The sequence below is a fragment of the Haemaphysalis longicornis genome, unplaced genomic scaffold (assembly GCF_048455015.1).
Source record: "Haemaphysalis longicornis isolate Haplotype H1 unplaced genomic scaffold, Haemaphysalis longicornis Haplotype H1 scaffold_6, whole genome shotgun sequence".
In the NCBI taxonomy this organism is placed as follows: Eukaryota; Metazoa; Arthropoda; class Arachnida; order Ixodida; family Ixodidae; genus Haemaphysalis; species Haemaphysalis longicornis.
In genome coordinates, this window is record NW_027526407.1 from 72,409,311 (window position 1) to 72,428,848 (window position 19,538).

Consider the following 19,538-nt stretch of genomic DNA (forward strand, 5'->3'; position numbering starts at 1 on the left):
GTATCCTATACCACCGGTACTTCCGCGCTGATGGACCTGGCCTGGTTCTGGCGATACCCGAGCAAATTCGCCCGGATGTCCTCCGCCAGCTTCACGACGTGCCAATGGCTGGCCACCTCGGCCCCACTCGCACTAACGACCGCGTCCGCCGGCGATTATACTGGCCAGGGATCTACCGGACTGTGCGGCGCTATGTCGCGGCATGTGACACTTACCAACGTCGAAAAACGCCCCCATTACGTCCCGCCGGCCAGTTGCAACCTTTGGACATTCCCACAGAACCATTTTATCGTGCTGGCTTAGACATTTTAGGCCCCTTTGCGCTGTCCTCCTCCGGGAATCGTTGGATTGCGGTAGCCACAGACTATGGTAGCCGCTACGCTATCACCCGTGCGTTCCCCACGAGTTGTGCTACAGATGTCGCCGATTTCCTCCTGGAGGGTGCCATCCTGCGTCATGATGGTCCGCGCCAGTTTCTCACAAACCGTGAGAAACTGGCGCAGGTTGTCACAGGTTGTCACAGGTTGTCGAGGACCTTCTTCGCTCTTGTGAAACAAACACAAACTGATGACTGCATACCATCCTCAAACAAATTGCCTTACCAAGCAGCTCCACAAAGCGCTCACGGACATGCTTGCAATGTACGTCTACAAAGACCAACAAGATTGGGACGTTACACTACCTTATGCCACATTTGCATATAATTCCTCGCGCCACGACACTGCTGGATATTCTCCTTTCTTACTTCTCTTTGGCCGTGAGCCTACTTTACAGTTCGACGGCACGCTACCGACTTCAATTGATCCAACCACTCCATATGCTAGAGACGTCATCGCCCACGCTGTACTGACGCGCCAGGTTGCCCGCGAACGAATCTTGACATCACAAGCATCCCAGAAGTCTGTATACGACGAGCGCCACCGCCCTGCACACTTTGCCCCTGGCTCCTTGGTTCTTTGGTGGACCCCTTCTCGCCGAGATGGACCGTCTGATAAGCTCATGTCCCCCTTCACTGGCTTCTACCACGTCGAGCGTGCCGTCACTCCCGTCACCTATGAAATTGTGCCTGTGTTGCCTCTGACCTCGTCTGGGCATTCAGCACCTCAGCTCGTTCACGTGAGCCGCCTCAAGCCGTACCCCCGACGGGATCTACCTACTACTGTTCCTACTTCGTAACAGGCAGCGGGACGGTGCTTCTGCGGCGGGGGAGTTGTGTCACAGACTTTCCGAGAAATTTACATGGGGCATAACCGCATATTCATGTGGCCAATCTCTCCCTATCTGGGTATGTGCTCCGGTCGAAAAACAGTGATCGATGACCAACGGAATGAAGAAAAGGTAGAGAAGTCCGGGTTCCCGCTGGACTGCGTTCGCGCCATAAACCCGCCTTGGCGGCGGTGACTACGCTGTCTCTTGTAAATACACCTTCTTCCTGACCACCTGCTGGACTTGGTTTACGCGATCAACCCACCTCTGTGCCGGTAGCTATGGTGTCTTTAGTAAATACACCTTCTTCCTGACGACCTATCTCTGCGTTGTCACGTGATAATATCTCCTCTACCGCTTAACTGCATGCTTCAGAGCAAGAAGTCATGTTACTGAATAAAACGTAAGTCAAACTTGACGTTAGTTTTTGGTGTTTTATGCGCAGAAGCTGCACATGCGCAATAAGGAATGCCGTATTGTTAAGAAGCTCAAGAATTTAGAAAGCCTGAGATTCTTTAACGTGCACCGAAAGCTACACACACGAGACTTGCGCTTTTCGTATCATCAGCACACGACAACCACGGCAGATATCGCACCAGCGTTCGTCGTCTTAGCAGCGCAATGCCTAAGCCACAAAGCCAACTATGCGGTTGAAATTTTGAAACACGATTACCAGTCCTGCTTACAGGAGGTGGGCGGTATCACCAGCCCGTCGTCTGTTCACAATCTTGGTAAGCCATTGAAGAAGAGGCACCTCGTCAATGTAAACATATTGATTGTTGCTTACGGAACGTGAGATAGTAAAACAGCCGTCTCGCTTTGCATTGTGAGCATATTATCAGCAACTAAGAAGAATAGCAGCACAGTGAAGCTTTAGATTAAGTAATGCACAAGAATACCCCATACGAGCTATGAGAACCTGGCAAACAGGCCAGCACAAACAAAATGCTGAATACATAAAGGGTTTATCCCTTACAGTACAGTAGAAAAGGCACTTCCGAGGGAATTGTTCATATCCAAGAAATAGTTGTACTCGTGCCTACGGATTATAATAGATTAGAATGGAAGTTTATTTCATGTTCTTTATATGATATGAGGGGGTGAGAGAAGAGAAAAAGCTGCTGTGGACAGCTTGACCAGCTCTCACCCCGTACGGGTGCATGGTCAGTAGGGGGCGCCTGACAGTGTACATCCGAGAGGATTAGCGTGTAATTAATACAGTGGAATTTCAATAAAGCAACGTTTTCCTGCAGAAAGCCGGAAAATACAAAATATGCTGTTACCACAATTGTGGTGAAACAACAGAAATGAGAGGGCACAAGTGCACACATTTTATTGCGGAACATTGCTTGCATACATACCCAGAACTGGCGCTCTTCGGGTTAAAAAAATAAATAAGAAATAAAAGTAATGAAAGAGCATTATTTACTACAGGTACATCCGTAAAAGCTCAAGAATCTTTAACGAATGGAAGTCAATTCCACGTACAATAAACTGATTGTGAATTTCGGGGACAGTGTATGACAATATTTCATTACCATAGTTGGTTCTGTAAACGCGCACTGTCCAATGTTTAGTATGTAGAGTGTTGTACAAGGTATACTGAAAATTATTTGCGCAAAATTAGCAAATAATTTCTCGCTACGCTTTGCCTCACATGTTAAAGCCATGTTTAGCGGTAATCATAAAAACTCTCTACTAATCGGGTTAATTTTTAAAGGAGAGGACCAGCTGAAGTGTAGAAAGGGGAATTTGAATTTATGCGAACATTTTTATTCTGAAGACGTGCACGCTTGCCAGCATTTGAAAGGGTTGTGGTGCCTCATACGTGGAAGCAATAGCATATGTGAGGCAAGAACAATGAATTATTTATTAAAGCTGGTCTCTGTAAAAAGGAAGTCCCGAGTTTGATAGAATATGCTAATGGTTAGGGCTAGCTTTGTCATTACATGATCAATCTGGAAATCCCCTAGCATATGTACAAAGAAGATTATACCTAGTGTTTTCAGCCTGTCTGCTACTATGTCTATGCCCTTGCCTTTTGCTTTAAATATTGCCGCTTTTGTTTGGTCTGTATTAATACTTAGGCCATTTACTGAGGACCACCCAGCTACTTATTAGAATTTTGTTGCCTCACTCAAACAGCTTTTTGCAATCACTATCAGTGAGAAATACCCTGATGTCGTCTGCGTAGATAACAAATTTTACTAATTGATTCGCACCATATCATTAAAAAATCTCCCACATCCCCTCGCGGGAACCGCTGTGTAGATGCGACGCATAGGGGGTTCACGTTGCAGCGTTGGACAGCGGAGGAACGGCGCTGGAACGATGGAGCGGAGCGGCGCAGGCACCGTGTTTTATAGCGCGCATAACGGTGAGGGGACGCGCCGGCACCAGTGCGTCTGCCGCGGCTATGACGCAACACAAACCAACACAATCCACATTAATCCATCATCATCACCACCCTATCTACGCCCACTGCAGGGCAAAGGCCTCTCCCATTATTCTCCAATTACCTCGGTCCTGTGCCAACTGTGACCAATTTATCCCCGCAAACTTCTTGATCTCATCTACCCATCTAACTTTCTGCCGCCCCCTACAACGCTTGCCTTCTCTAGGGATCCACTCTGTTACCCTTAATGACCAGCGGTTATCTTGCCTTCGCATTATATGCCCTGCCCACGTCCATTTCTTCTTTTTAATTTCTACTAACATGTCTTTAACGCCAGTTTGCTCCCTGACCCACTCCGCTCTCTTCTTGTCCCTTAATGTTACACCTGTCATTTTCCGCTCCATTGCCCGCTGAGTCGTTCTCAATTTAAGTTGAGCCCTCTTAGTGAGCCTCCAAGTTTCTGCCCCCTAGGTGAGTACCGGTAAGATAAAGCTGTCATACACTTTCTTCTTCAGCGACAATAGTAGGCTGCTATTCATTATCTGAGAATGTCTGCCATATGCACCCCACCCCATTCTGATCCAATTATCTCTGCCTCATGGTTGGGATCTGGGGTAACAACTTGGCCTAAGTAGATATATTCGCTTACCGCTTCCACTGCCTCGCCACCTATCTCAAACTGCTGTGCTGTCCCGAGTTTATTTATCATTACTTTAGTTTTTTGCATATTGATGTTGAGGCCCACGGTTCTACTCTGTTCGCCCAGTCCGGAAAGCATGCTTTGCAATTCGTCCCCCGAGGTACTTAGCAAGGCAACGTCGTCAGCAAGTCTGAGGTTACTGAGGTATTCTCCATTAACCCTTACTCCCACCTGTTCCCAATCCAACGTTCTGAATACTTCTTGTAAGCATGCTGTGAATAACATTGGAGAGATTGTGTCTCCTTGTCTGACACACTTCCTTATAGGTATTTTACTGCTCTCCCTATGGAGGATGATGGTAGCTGTAGACCCACTGTAGATATCCTCTAGTATTCTTACATAACGCTCATCTACCCCCTGGTTCCGTAATGCCTGAATGACTGCTAGGGTTTCGACAGAGTCAAATGCTTTCTCATAATCTATGAAGGATATATATAGGGGTTCAGTATACGCAGCGCACTGCTCTATCACCTGATTGATCGTGTGAATATGGTCCATTGTTGAATAACCTTTACGGAACCCTGCTTGTTCTTTAGGTTTACTGAAATCTAAGGTTGCAGAGATTCGGTTAGCGATTACCTTGGTAAATACCTTGTAGACGACTGACAGTAAGCTGATCGGCCGGCAATGGTCGCCGGGGTCAGGCCGCACCCCAGGCCCCTTTGTGCAATTACATCAATACGCGGATTTTTTTTTTAAAGGTGGGAATTGTCCGGCACCGGGATTCGAACCACGGTCCTTCTGCACGCGAGGCGGGTGTTCTACCTCCTACGCCATCGCTGCATCTGATCACGCCAGCAGGGAAACACCCCCATCGACGGTAGGCCCTCTCGACGTGCTTCAAGCCTATTCATCGCAGTCAGTGCCTTGCTCGGACTGGCACCGGGACTGCCAGGGACGCAAGATATGCCCGTGGTCGCCTTCCGAAGAGATTTTGGTGATTGGTGGACGCCTCACTAGCCATGGGCTGCCTAAAACTGCCTCGGCCGAATGGGTCAGTCATCGGTGCGACTCTTGACAAGAACGGAGAAGCCGAGTGCGGTAGAAGCGCCGTTCGTGAATCCTGCCTTTATGCTGCCACCTCCGAGTCGGCTTTCCCGCAAGACATCGCCGCCGCTGTTCGCGCCGCAGCAAGCTGGTGATCGGTGATCTGCCACATTAATCCAATCCAATCCAAATCCAATCTAGTCCAATCCAAGCCAATCCATTCGAATCCAATCCAATGCCCCTCGCGAGAGAGTGTTCGCTATCGGAGAGGACAGGGGGTGAGCGGCGGAGAGCGCAGCTCACGCGACGAGGAGAATGGGGGAGGGGCGGACGCCGACAACAACGCCGACGCCAGATGCAATGACAAAGCGAGTAAATGAGATGCAGTCGCATCTAATATGTTTGTTAATAGATAAGGGCCTAGTATGCTTCTCTGGGGGATCCCATACTGTGCCGGTTCAGTTAAAGATGCACCGTTATTGATTGATACATATTGGTCACGGTGAGCGTAATATTTTTTCATTATTTCAAGTGCCGTCGCACGGATTAGTGATATTGTAATTTCTGTTGCAGCAATGTTCGGTGAAGTAAATCAAACGTTTCTGAGAAGTCGATAAAGGTTTCCAGTACAAATGTTTCCTGTTCGATATTCTACAGTATAAATTCTTTTTGATCTAAAAGAGCCATTTCGGTGGAACAACCTCTTTGGAACACATATTGAGATTTGTTTAATAAATTGTGTTGATCGGTGAAAGCTGTAAAATGTCTGTGGATGAGTTTTTCAAGTGCTTTAGGCAAAAAGGGCAATGTAGAAATTATCCTGTAATTGGATAGTGCGCTGCGGTCTCACGTTTTGTGTATGACAGTCACTTTAGCTGTTTGTAACTTATTTGGGAAGCATTATCGACAATACAGAGTTTAAATACATGGGTTAGTGGAAGTGTTATAACATCAGCAACAAATTTCTCTGGGCAAATCTTAAAATCGAAAACATCAGCGCAATGACTATATTTCATGTGCATAAGAGTCGCGAACACTTCAGACTCCGAAACAGGGCTTAATATATGGTGCAAGCGCAAGTTGTTTCCAAGTATTTTGCTAGTCCCCCATGAGAGAATGTGGGTGCAAATTTACGAGGCACTTATAGAGACATTATATAGCTCGGTACCCCAACATTATTGCCATTAATTGTGAGGTCCGTAATTGGACTAGTGGTCTTTTGGGTGCCAATAACACAGGTAATATTTTTTCCAAATGACGGCTGTGTTTTTTTTGACGATTCTGTGAAGACGCTACGAAAATATCTTCTTTTGGCATCGTATATTTCCCTATTGAGACGAATAGAAATGCTTTAAATTCTCTCAGTAAGTCGGGGTCCCTCTGGGAAATACTTTTCTTGGACATTGTGTTTTTCGTTTATTTCTTTTAAGTAATTCTTGCTTAATCCATGGATTTACGATTTTTTAGGCTGTTTGAGTAGTTTAAATGAAAAACTTTTGTTGTAAATTGATTTACACTGGTTAAGAACAGCATTAAATGCTCCATTTGCATCGTTGTTATCGAATACTTCTGTGCAAGGTGTGCCCAAAAGTTCGTCACAAAAACGCAGCAAGTTAGTACTAAAACTGAGAACTAAGATGCTAGGTTTAGGTCGTTTTCGGTGGTGCCGGAGGGCAAAATATATGAAAAGATGGTCGCACAAGTCACGAGCTCGTACTCCTGCCTTGTTATTCTTAATATTGGTGCTGACGAGAAAAAAAATCATTAAGCGTTAAAGAGCTACTTGCTACTCTTGATGGCAAATCGATAACGTTACTCAGACGGAAACTTTCATACAACCAAATGAGCTCAATACTAGCAGGTGTTTTAGTGAGGTCTATATTGTAATCCCCACCCCAGACTACCGGAAGTTTGTTTGTATTGGGCTACAGGAGAAAAGTCTAGGTAATCAAGGAAGGTATAACTGTTTCCATTGGGAGGGCAGTATACTAGTGAAATGGCAATATTGCAAAGTTTCAAGGTTAGTATTTTAAGATCACTGTTTACAGATCAAAAGTCATGTAGAAATTCACACTGTTACGTATTTTTCACTAAGACACACACTCCACCTCCTCGGCGAGATAGGCGATTTAAATAGAAAGCATTGTAGTGGGGCATTTTAAAACATTTTCATCTGTGAACCATGTTTCTGATAGCATTATCAGATCAAATTTGATTCTAAAGTTACTAAAAAACACTTCCAAAATTACATGTTTGTTTTTAGCGGACTGAGCATTTAGGTGACAAATGTTTAAACCAGACAGATACTCGTTTCCTAGGTGCAGTCGCAAACCATTCGGTGTGCTGTACATAGCTTGTAAGTATGCAAGGTCTTAGCATCAGTTGGGCAAGCGCTGTAAGGTCAACATTGGACTTGATGACGATAGCATCGTCGCCTTCTTGTCGTCTGACTAGAATATTTCTTTTCCTTTGCCAAGTAAACCGGAAGTAGTTTCCGCGGGCCCATTGCTTAGTTCCCCATAGAAGCCTCCCACTTTGTTTAGATTTTTCTGTATGTAGACAAGTGACTTCGCTTCCCTTAACTTCTTACGGGAGTCCTACCAATTGTCTCTGCCCACCATCGATTGCCGACAAATCAATATCCAGTTTACTTCAAGCATACTAATATCGAACGAGAAAATCTATTGAGTGTCTTGTCGGGCTTTTAGAAGTTAAAATGCTTCTATTGCGGAACTTCGCTCATTCAAACAGAAGCCTGCTGTTACGTAGCAAGTCGAGCAAAAGTACACAGTCCCACCTTATAAAAACAGACACGTATATAAATAGCCTTGCCTGACTGATGTGGCACATACATATTATATGTCCCTGTGCAACTACTCACCAGAAGTGATATTTTCTTGAGAAGAACATGCATTTGCAGCAACATCTAAAAGCCAAACCGACGAGAAAATTTACACCATCTTCCCGCGAGGGGAACCATGGGACGCATCAGGGGTTTCCGTTGCGTTTCCGTTATGTTAGCGTGTCCATTGTTGTTGTGTGTCCATATTTTACGCAGCATGTTCATCCCCGGTGCGTCACATCTACCCCATGGTTCCCCTCGCGGGAAGATGGTGCAAGTTTTATCGGGGTGGCCGGTGCTTGTTACTGTTGCGCCGACTATCGCGATAGCAGGCCTGTTAGTCTCCATTTAAATCATCGGTGCACATGGTCATCGGAGGATGTCATCGGCGGTGCGGCGGCGGAACGACTGCGCGGAGCGGCGTAGTTACCGCGTTTATATGCAGCGGAATGAGAGAGATCAGCGCATAGCTGCGCATGCGCATGTGTTAACCGAGCGCAAGCTGCGCGCTAACCCGCACCCACGCACAGCTGGCACGGCGACGGAGCGAGCGCTGGCGAGCGCTAACACGCAGATGGCGCTGCGGTGAGAACGGCGCTAGCGTGCAGCTGGCACGGCGAGGAGAATGGGGGAGGGATGCGGACTACGCCGGACGACGCCGGAGGGACAAGGCGAGTGAAAGAGATGCGTCGCATCTAAAAAATTTCCGGGAATGCTTGGGCCATTATCAGACCATGAAGGCCAACACCTTCTGTTGATCCGGCGTTGAATTATCTTTCTAACTTTCTTGCTGCTCTCCTCCGATCACTGCCGAAGCTTAATCTATGCCCGCTTCCTGCAATGGCAGTTACGACAAGCAACATTTCGGTCTGCTCTACCCTCTTCATCGGTGGCGCACGTGCTTTCTCGCTGCACCATGGCCGCCACTAAGGCCTGGCGCAAAGTCACCCACAGCAACGGTGAATGAAGCTCTGTGCCCACTTGGCGTTCGATACAAGGCTCGTCTGGAGCGTTTTACGATTTGTCGCCCTTACGCGGAATTACCGCGCTGGGCTGCTGTTTCCCCTTCGCAGCTCGCACTCTCGGGCTTGCGCTCGCGATTATCGGTACCACGCATGTTTTTGTACGCTTTTCTGTACCTCACGCATTCCATGAAAGAAAATTCGATTTTGGGCATCTATTCCCATGTACCCCGGACCACTAACTAAGCAGTGCCTTTTTCTGGTAAAGGCCGGCAGCAGTATTGCGGAACGGGCGTCCCCATTCAATTCCAATTCCATTATGGGAAATTAGAGCTTCTCGCAACTCCATTTCATTTAATTCCTCCGAATGGCAAAACTTAGCGCATTCCCACAACTGGAATGGACGGACAAGACAATTCTAACCATTTGATTCTCCAGCGCAGATACGGCTTTATGATGCGTATCGTGTTATAGAGGAACACAAAATCAAATGTACCTTATCTTATCTGTTGATACCTACAACAAATATGGAGAACTAGTTAGCCGTCATCGAAGTTAAGTGGTGGAAGCGATGAGGGGCATATCACGCGCAAAATATTCCGCCATTTCAATGCAGAAGGGGGCAGTGTTCCCGTAACTGGTATTTGCATGTCCCGCATGTTTTAATGGCATGCTCTTCGCCGGCGTGAGGAGTAGCAGCAGCTTGTTGGTGCCTTTTTGTTCCGTTTTGTTGAACAGGCTGTCGCGTGCTATCTTAAAATATTCTTCGCGCACCATATACCATCGAACCAGTGTCATTAGCCTGCTGTAGTTAACTCAAAGGCAAGTTGGGTGTATCTTACTCAATGTAAGTGCAAAAATGCACCTAAATGCCTTAGCTAAATGGTGTCCAGTGCATTTAGAGTTCTGAGCAGTAATCCTATTGTACCGACGCCAGACACGGTGGAGTAGCGTCACGAAACAGCGCAGGATTTAAAGTATGGCATTCATCGTGTGGAAGTTACCCTTGCTTCCCCATTCTCATTTTAACGCGAAGCTGCTGTAGCTGGCCGTAATGCGTGGCGCGTAACTTGAAAACCGCAAGTCACAGTTACTTACGCCGCTCACCGGTCAGCTGGTCTTCGTTGCCAGGAACGTACTAGAGGAGATGCAGTGTGAGGGCATTGCGGCCAGCGCGAAAGATTATTCCCGCATTACGCGCCCTGTGGCTGTCCGGCATGCGCACCAAGCCACCTCAAGGAACCGGGAGGAAGATGTGGTGTCAAAGTCGGTTTTCCGGCGCAGGCCCATTGTCGCGAATTTGTAACATTAGGAGCAAGAACCGCAACAAACAATATTGCCCAAAAAAGCACTCAGGTCGGTTCATAGATACAAGGTTTACTTGGTATACAAGGTACGACAATCTTGTGGCAAATTCTACGTAGGCCAAACAAACCACAGCATAAATGGCCAGCTTCGTGATCACAGAGCAGCAGTAAAATCAGTTGCGGAGGCAGGACGTTTTCGTGGGCAATACCACCATTTCAAATGTTCACCACAGGGGGAAAGGACAGTCACCTAGTGCAGTTTCCCTTTGAAACTGTGCAAGAAATCTTCTAAATATATTACGTTAGCAATGAGGCCAGAAATATATCTATACCACTAATGGAACGGTCAAATCACAGCTTCATTGACTCAAAAAATGCGAATAATTATATGGCGTGCGCAGAAGCCTATGTTTGTTGGTTGCAACGAATTTGCGGCTGCATGTTTTACACTGACGCTGTTAGCCTCTCGTCGCTGAGAAACTTTTTTACCCGTCGCGCTGGCTCAGTGGCTAAGGTGTTGTGCTGCTGAGCACGATATCGCGGGTTCGATTCCCGGCCGCGGCGGCAGCTCTTCTGATGGAGGCGAAGAGCAAAAACACCCGTGGGCGCGAGATTGCGGCTTACGTTAAAAATCCTTAGGTGGTCAAAATTATTCCGGAGAACTCCACTACAGCGCGGCCCATCGCCTGCGTTGCGTCGGCGCGTTAAACCCTACAATCAATCAATCAATCAATCAATCAATCAATCACGAACTTTTGTGTCGTTGTTGTGAGCAGAAATCCGAGGCTAACAATTGCAGGCCCACGGAATTTGATGTTTCTACCCAGGCATCTAGCATAGAGCTCAGTATTTGTTTTACAAAGTGATAACGCAAACATAGTAACCGCTTGATATATGATAAAGCGCATGTGAACATTGCGAACCAGCACCATATGTTCCTGGTACCGACTACGATTTTAGCTGCTCGCAATAAAGGGGATTAACGTCATTCGGCGGAAAGCGCGTGCGTCATGCTAGGCAGGACCACAGCCGGCTTTAAAGATAGCGACCTGCCCACGCTCAGCGACTCTGCGTGGCGATTTTGTAATTGCTAGTTTTTTTTTCTAGTTATTTCTGACGACAGTTCCCTGGCTTGCGCTGCATGTAATCCGAATTTCTCTACTGTATATGCGTCTGCTTGGCCTGCAAACGTTGTTATTTCATCTTTCTCTCGGTCCGTTTTGCACCGTGCTTGCCGATTCACGATGGCGTAAGGGCCCACCTTCTGTGGAATGGGCGGTCTTCTGAAATATGTTTTTTAACGCAAAATCACTACTCGGATAGGCAGGCGAAAGCAGCGCCCCACCGGCGTCCAACGAACACGCACCCACCCGGATATTGTCCGCAAAAAACGGTCCACACGTGCTTACCCATTGCTTACGCGTTTCATGGGATTCCACGCGGTTAATAGCGCACGTACAATAAATCAAAAGATATATGCAGTGTTTTCCGTTCTATAGCTTGGAATAGAGAAAATGGGCAGAAAATGGCACTTCGCGTGCACTGTTTTATGTAATACATAAGAAAGCGGAAAAAGAAGAAGAATCCCTCGGTGCACGGTCAATTCCTATTGGATTACCACGCATATCACGAGTTAAAAAAAAAATCGCGCCAATCCACCCCGTGAATGTGGTTGGAAAGCAAAGCTGTAAACGGCACCCATAACGATTACCCATACGACGTCCCTTGAATTCACTCACATCGCTCTACAAATAGTAAAACCAGAGAGAAGTGAAATGCACTTAACCACACCATTTATTACTTCAAAGAGATATTCTTGGTAAGGTTAAATCAATGCATGATGCATGAACGGTGTTTGGTTGGGTTGTATTGGTGTAGCCCAAGAGTGGAAACTCTTTTTATAAAATTAACGCTCCAACCCGGTGTTAGACGATCTGAGTTCTCCGTCTCTGCGCCGCGGACGGAGGCGACGAGATTTGCGGCACAGAAGGAGGAGGACGAGGAAGAAATACTTCTGTTCAGATTTCTGAAGGGCCAAGAATGCAGCCCTGGGGAGTGATTCCTTCTTCTGTGGGGTCCATATGCAGTCCGCGCGGCCTGTGTTCTGTCCACCCACTGAAGCTGGGTAGGTAGAGAGGGCCTGGACAGCAGCATCTCCCATTGCTCTTGTTGGGTAGTTGACGGAAAGAGAGGAGGGTGCTCAGGGCTAAAGTCGCACACCCCGATTACGGGGCGGAGGGTTCCGACTTCCGAGAAAAATTTACATTCACCGCCGTAGCGATTCGGATACATTAAGTGAAGACATGTAGGCTGTGGGAAGGAGCCCGGATTGTATGAGCCGTAGGGTAGTTGTTCTCTGGAAAGGTCAGGGTAAGTCGAAGGTACGGTCTGTCTCAGAAGGCGATAATGCTGGGTTATCTCCCTGAACGTGACAAGCGGGTGACTGTCCTCGTGCAGCTCCATAGCATGGGAGGTAAAAGCGCAGGCTTGTTGGGTGGGCGTATTTGTTTCCCTTCATTGAAGCGTGAGGGGGTGTCCAGATGAGCTGAATGGAACCGTTTAGGGAGTGGTTTTTTAGCACGTGCAGTGCAGGTCAGGACACCCAACCTGACTGGTAATTCCAGTAGGCTTGCTGGGAATCGGTGGCTACCCTCCGAACCCCTGGTTGAGTGAGAGCCAAGGTGATGGCTGCCTCTTCTGCTGCCATCATTTCTTGGGCCCTAAGCGAGGTACACGCAAAGAGGTTGGTTCTGGAGGTAGCCACGATGATGGCGTATTGCTGCCATGGATGTTTGGAGGCGTCTGTGTAGATAACTGCATGATCCATACCGAGGGTGGTGTTTAGCGCTTGATCCTTTGCTTTTCGGTGACCCTCATCATGTGAGGGGTTCATATTTCTAACCAAAGGGGGCATCTTTACTTTTAGTCGCCAAGAGTCTGGGAGTACGTCAAGCGTAGGGACATTCTCGGCTGCCCAGCCAATCTGGGGAAGCGTGCGATTACCCACCGCAGTTCTGAGTCGGACCTTCTGGTTAGAAAGATGGCCTTCTATCAGCTCTTCCACCGTGTTGTGGAGCCCCGTGCTAAGCTGCCTCTGTGTGGACGCACTCATGAGAAGACCAATGACCTGCTCGACCGCCTTTCTAATCATTATATAAAGCATCTCTATGTCTTCTTTGTCGAGAAGAAGACAGGGGGTTGACGTAAGTGACTCCCGAGAGGACAGAAGCTTCAATTAATCGAAAGGTACTGGATTCCTTTTGGCCTCGCTTCTTGGTGGCAACTCGCCTGATCATGTGTATGATTTGATTAATGCTGTTTTTGAGGCGCTGCAAGGAGTCGTCACTCTTGGTGTTAGCCTCGAGATGTAGGCCCAGGATCTTGATGCTGGGGCTTGGAGTGATGGCCTGGCCATCAAGAAGTATTTGAATATATTCCTTGGATAGGCGTGAGGGCGGACGACAAGGAGCTGTGATTTTATACGTGAACACTGGAGGCCACAGGCTTTAGCACATTGGCGTACTAGAAGTGAGATGCCATGCATTGGTGTGAGTTTCGTTTAATTTTTGTAACTCTTAGCACATGAGCAAGGTGCGCACAGGGCCGCTAGACGGGCGTGAGTGGTCGCGTGACGCTTTCACGTGGCCTTCAGCGAGAACGCAGGTGGTAAACCCGAAGATGTGCTTGGTGAGTACACCACCTGTCTTCCCCGTCTTCGCGTGGGCTCGTAGCTAAATAGGTAAGACAACGGGGTCTCGCTTTGTTGGTCTACTAGTTCCAGGTTCGATTCCCGGTGGTGCCAGTAAATTCTTTTATTTGTTCGCTGGAGTTTTCTGGTGACACCAACGGTCGCGAAAGAACCCTTGGGGGGTAGAGGTAAAAAGCTTTGCTTTAAAAAAAACTAGCCTGTTTTGGAAATTTTGCGCGCAGTCTTGGTGGGCCTTCAGCTGCTAAGCCAGTGTAACAAGTCTAATGCAGAGATTGTAGGCTATAGTCGACTTCGGCGGGCGGCTCTCCGTCAAGTCTACTAAAAGGAAACGCGTTGGCGAAAGAATATGACGAAAGGAACTGTAATATTTCCGCATCGTAGTTCTAGTCAACCTATCGCACGATATGATATTTGTTGCGTACGGCTCAGCAAGGCCGGCTGGCAAACGGTAAAGGCAATTTGCTTTCATCGGGTTCTGATTCATTTCGTACTTGAATAGTTGCCCCAATTGATATCCAGAACGGAACAAATATGGTTAACACCGCAAAAATTGATCTGGGACGGCTGCCATGAGCATCTTTGCAAGCTACTCCGACGGATCTCCTGCAAACGGGGTGCGGCAGGTATTGTGAAAACGCCGCAACCGCTGAAAAAAATTCCGTCAATTACTGCTCCCTTCACTGGAAAGAGGTCATGTTTCCTAGCTAGAATGACTGCGTTTCCCCGCACAGAACAAGCCTGTTGGGGTGTTAATACAAATTCAAGCATTCTTTGCGCACTTTTGCACGTGCAAGACTAGCTTCGCGTCAAAAGAAAGCGCCCCAACGTAAACCGAGAGTCGGCACAGTTTCCACGTGTGTAAATGAACAAAAATGCTCGAAAATAATTAATTCTAGTCCAGCAGGCGCATATGTTAGTAGTTTGCTGTATTTGTGAGCGTTAGCGTTTGCATAGCAAAGGAAAAGCTGTAGATTTGGGCGTTAATTATCTTTGCTCGCCGGTTTTATAGGCAGTGATGGGGACAATCGGTATAATTTGTATAGCAGCTACATTTAATGCGAGCAGTCGTAGGTCCAGTGTGAGAGCAGCGAGGCTGGCGAGTTTTGGCGATTAAACTTGGCCCCACTTGACGCAGCGCCCCTTCTCTACACGGCAATTTTTCGGCCAGCTAGCTCGTATTTACGCCGGTTGCGATCGGAAGGTCGCTTGATATAAATCCTGTCCCGTATAAAACCCATTTTTTGCCGCGATAGAAGCCCAGCGCAACCAGCAAGCCCGCCGAGACTACGAGGAACGTTTCACACCCTTGCCATCAGAATGTGTGGTTTACAACAGCTTCGGTGCACATCTACTTTCGCAACGCGGGATGGCGGTCATTTTGTTTGCCTTTGTAATATTCAGTAATGTCTAGCACCCGGCTGTTCTCATTCTTGTTCTACGTTACTGCTTCTTTTGCACCAGGGAATATTTGTAAGTTATACAAGGAGGTTTGACGGGAAGCTTGCTAGCCGTCCACGTCACTTTGACTACAGTTTGCTGTCATAAAATACTCAATCGTCGAGGCATCGCTGGAAACAAGAAACGTTAACGTTTAACACTTTTAAACCTAGTTACAACGAGTGACATCAGAGGTTACGCCCGCAGTGTTTTATAAAAGTTTGCCTTTGCTTGAGATTTTGCCACCTCACGTGCAGCTATAAAAAACCGGATAAATGGATCCGTGATTTCGCTTGCGCTGAATGCCACGCAGAGACAGCACAGCTGGCGCTCCACTAATGACGCGACTGAAAGACAAAGGGCGGTTGAGCGGCAGTTAACCCTCGCCTATTGATTAAGACACGCCCGCCGAGGTGTCATTGATGCTTACGATGAGGACGACCGTAAAACGGAATACCATAGTTACGGGACTGACGACTCTGACGAAAAGCTACAGGTTGCAATTTGTCACCATTTTGCTGTCTCCTGAAGACGCACCAAAGAACATAAGCGCATTGTGCTCGATAATATACGCGTACCAAATGCGCTCGTTTAAGCTGCGCGGCGGGGCAATGATGTCGAAGACGCTTTAAAAGCTACGCATCAACGCTATGCGTTTTAATCTTCCTCTCTGTATACGCCTGTCATCATCGTCATAGTTGTGTAGAAAATACTCGTGTCCTTACAACATGTATCACGTTTGCAGCAGCCATTTACCTGCAACCTTGCCAGGTTCTTCCTCTGTAGGTGCTAATCGAGCGGACAGCGCAGGACAGCATGTTTATCTGTACCTTTTGCATTGAAATTTGAGCGTTTCTCTTTTCGGCGATTTTGCATCAGTTGCTTTTCATTTATATTTTAAGCGCTAATTCAAATGTAATTTTAAATAAACAAACCCGGTATTTTCTACTACGCACTAATTCCTCAAATCTGCCTAGAGCTTTTTTTGGGCTACATGGTCTCGTCGTAGATTAATGCCTCTTCTGCTGGTACTCTCAAAACGCACTGCCTGTACAGTTAAACCTGGATATAACGAAGTTGACAAAACATCGCAAAATTTCGTTACATGCTGGGTTTGGTTACATGCAGGTTTCGAGTTAAGGATAGCGTGCATAAAGCAGAAACAAAACCAAAATGCTAGACATCAATGACGGTGAACTCCCCTTCAAGGATGTATTTCACAGTAAAAATTTTCCTGAATTGTGCCTGCTGCTTTCCCACGAAGTAAGTGACTACGCGCGTATTCACAAACATAACCTAACTACCACTTTTGCCCGTTTGACACTTTTGGTGCCTTAACGCGTTTCGAGGACCAAACTCGTTCTGAAATGGCGCCTTTCGGGAACACGAGGCTCTTTTGATGAGAAGGGGCAAGCTGGGATACTGTACCGGGCGGAGAAGTTATTCTTTCCGGCTGCAGAGTAGTAGTATTAGTAGAAAACTTTTTTTATAAAGTCAGTCTATCTAGTATATAGCTCTCAGAGGGTGGTGCCCTTAGTGCAGGGCCCTATTTGCTGCTGCGGTCCGTCTTGCCCGGTCGATCAGTCCGCACTGGTCGTCCAAGGCTGAGCTGGAAAGAGCGGCTTCCCATCCAGAGGGGGAGGGGCTGGGTATAGGCAATTGGGTCGGGGGTTTGGGGCATTCCCATGTGGAGTGGTACAGGTTCGGATGTCCTCCGCAGGATGGGCATCTGTCTGGGTACATGGTAGGGTAGAATTTCTGCCGGAGTGAGAGGCTGGGAAACGTGTTAGTTTGTAGCTGTCGCCATGCAGCGGCTTCCTCACGGGTGAGTTGCGCGTGTGGTGGAGGAAGTGTCCTACGGGAGAGTCTGTAGTGTTGTAGTATATGTGTGTACGTGAGTGGGATACTTTCTGTCTTGTCTGGTTTGGGTTGGTCTTCCGCTGGCGCCCGGAGAGTGAGGCCTCGCGCTACCGCATGAACGCGTTCATTGCCAGGCAAACACGCATGCCCAGGTGTCCAGATTAGACGGACTGGTGGAATCAGTCGGTTTCGCTGCAGGATGCGATAGAACGCACTCGAAATTGCCCGCTTGTCTTCAAAAGAGGAAACTTTTTGTTTTCTGGAAGAACTCACCACCGACGAGCCGGCACCCCACATAGCAATGGAGAAGCGCGACTACACGCCGCAAGGCAGGCCTAGCACCTAAGCGACACGGCACTCGCGATGAGAAACGCACGGTAGTTTCCGGTTCGGGTGAAATTCGCTAAGTTAATGCATTTCTCCAGCCGATTTTTCAGAAAAATTGCAAAAAATAATGACTCATCAGCGCAGTGAATTAGATACATCAAGGTTAACCGTAACAATGTCTTCGTTACATAGTGGTCGCAAAAATGTGTTTCAACGGGGTTGGCATAGGGAAATTGAAAACCTTCATTAAATCCAGGATTTCACCACATAGATGTTCGTTACATCCAGGTTTAACTGTATTTATTTCATTCCGGGTTCTATGAAATGGCACAATGCCGTTTTGCGACGGTTTAGGCCCACTCGTGAGCCAAAAGTGGTTTCCAAAATTGAAGCCAGAAGTTGACATACGCAAGGAACTGCGTCATGTACAATCCAGCCCCTGCTTACCATCCGCTTTCGTTGCATCTTATTTACAGATCGGAAGAATTGGGTGGGGCACCTTTACAATTTTTGTCGTATTTCGTGGACACAACGAACACCAAGAAATTAGCGGCCGCAGGGGCGGGTGCGCATTTTGCTCAGAGATAACCAGACACACTGAATGAGGCTTACATATACGCATTTCTTCCGAAAGGCGTTCAGGTCTGCCTGTTCTTGTCCTCAGTAAAGTTCGCAAGAAAGCTAATAGCTACCTCAGTACATGTATGACCTAGTGGGGGCGTGTACAAATATGCAAACCGCTATCTGTCTGCTCAGGGCTTTAAAGTCAGTAACTGAAATCCGTTTTGAAAATTTTGGCTTGTATTACTTCTTTCAGAAATATTTAATGATGATCCCAACTGTCTTATCACTGTGAACATTCCCTAAATGCGGGCAAATGAGCCCTAAAATCTTTTTTGGCCCAATGTATTTGATGTTTACAACAAATTCATAAAAGTTTTGTTTAAGCAGTTGTCTAGGTTGCCCCTTCTATACATCTATGGCCATGGACATCATAAGCAAGCAGCAAAAATTGTTTTTAGTACTTTCACTTATTTAGGAGTCACTTCTTTAGGAGTCACTTCTTCAAGCGCCTATGCCACGTACGACGCATGCATCGACAATATGAACATTCCACGTCGAGGGCATCCAGGGTAGGTGTTCAAGATTCTGTGTACCAACGATTCCGTCGGCAGAGAAATTATCTTGATGGGTCTGGCATACAATTTGCAGGTTTTGTTAATTTTGAGTAATCCGGATTTGTTTAGGCTATTTATCGGAATGTCAAATAGAAATACTCACTGCAAGGAAGGCACCTTTGCGAATGCTTCAAATGAAAATAGACCTTCGCAAAACTGACCTGAACTTTCCTGTCTGGTCGTGATTCCCAAAGAGCCAACGGAAAATGTAGCGGTGGCGTTCACGCCCCGCCTTATCCGAAGCCGAGCGTTGTCCTCTTTACTCTGGCGCACATCTCTTATCGTGAACGAATAAGTACAACCTGATAAGCAACCTGAGCAACAAAGCTGTTTTGTGGCGGCCTCGCGTGGTGAGAGGTGCAGGCAGGAGTAATAACCAGGATAAAACTACGGGTGGAACTTCATGTTTTAAAATACGAAAAACCCAAACGTAAAGTAACTTTATGGAAACGTACGTGTCATTTTACAAAAATATGTTAACAAATTTTATAAGTTAACTTGTAAAAACACCAGAAACATACAGTGTGGCGGGCCGAAGCGACAGCAAACGATACCGTTTAGTTCGTGAAAAACAGTGTTTAAGAACGCGACAAATTTATTTATCGCTAAGGAATGATTTGATATTTGT

The 19,538-nt window shown here is 47.1% G+C and overlaps 1 protein-coding gene across 4 annotated transcripts in view; it reads right to left on the reverse strand.

Moving 5' to 3' along the window:
* The window catches only part of LOC144143419 (atlastin-1-like), an 89,602-nt gene extending 70,413 nt beyond the window's left edge, over positions 1-19,189 (reverse strand). For 3 of the 4 annotated variants that reach the window (XM_077675179.1, XM_077675177.1, XM_077675178.1), the window contains exon 1: positions 19,072-19,189. The gene's annotated coding sequence lies outside the window, so the exon portion shown is untranslated. The remainder of the gene's footprint in view (positions 1-19,071) is intronic. The other variant, XM_077675180.1, reaches the window with a different exon arrangement.
* Between the last annotated feature and the right edge of the window lie 349 nt (positions 19,190-19,538).